This window comes from Myotis davidii, unplaced genomic scaffold, assembly GCF_000327345.1.
Source record: "Myotis davidii unplaced genomic scaffold, ASM32734v1 scaffold47, whole genome shotgun sequence".
In the NCBI taxonomy this organism is placed as follows: Eukaryota; Metazoa; Chordata; class Mammalia; order Chiroptera; family Vespertilionidae; genus Myotis; species Myotis davidii.
The window spans coordinates 794,380-794,768 of record NW_006298163.1 but is presented as its reverse complement, the minus strand read 5'-3'; positions in this window follow the sequence as shown (position 1 = coordinate 794,768).

Genomic DNA, 389 nt, shown 5'->3' with positions numbered 1-389 from the left:
AGGGAAGGCGAGAGAGGGAGGGACCCCTGGCGGGGAAGGACTGGGCTGCCCATCGTCCTGTGTATATCATGATGTGGGAAGTGGTAGCTAAGGAAACAATTCTCCCAGGATGAGCTTCTGGTCCATTACATCCAAGTAATTATTTTAATTAGTTTTTGATTGACAGGTTGGCAGGAAGGGCATAGAGTGGGACAAAGATAGATCATTCATTTGGAGATTCTAAAAACTCATCTGCTTTCTACCGTTCCCAAGTCGATAGGAATTGACATGTGTCTAGCGCATCCACATGCTATATGTCTGCTTGGTGATGCCATCCGTGTTACTAAATAATTCTGCTATGAAACAGAAAAGACAAATAAGGGAAAACACATCACACTTCACAAGGAGAA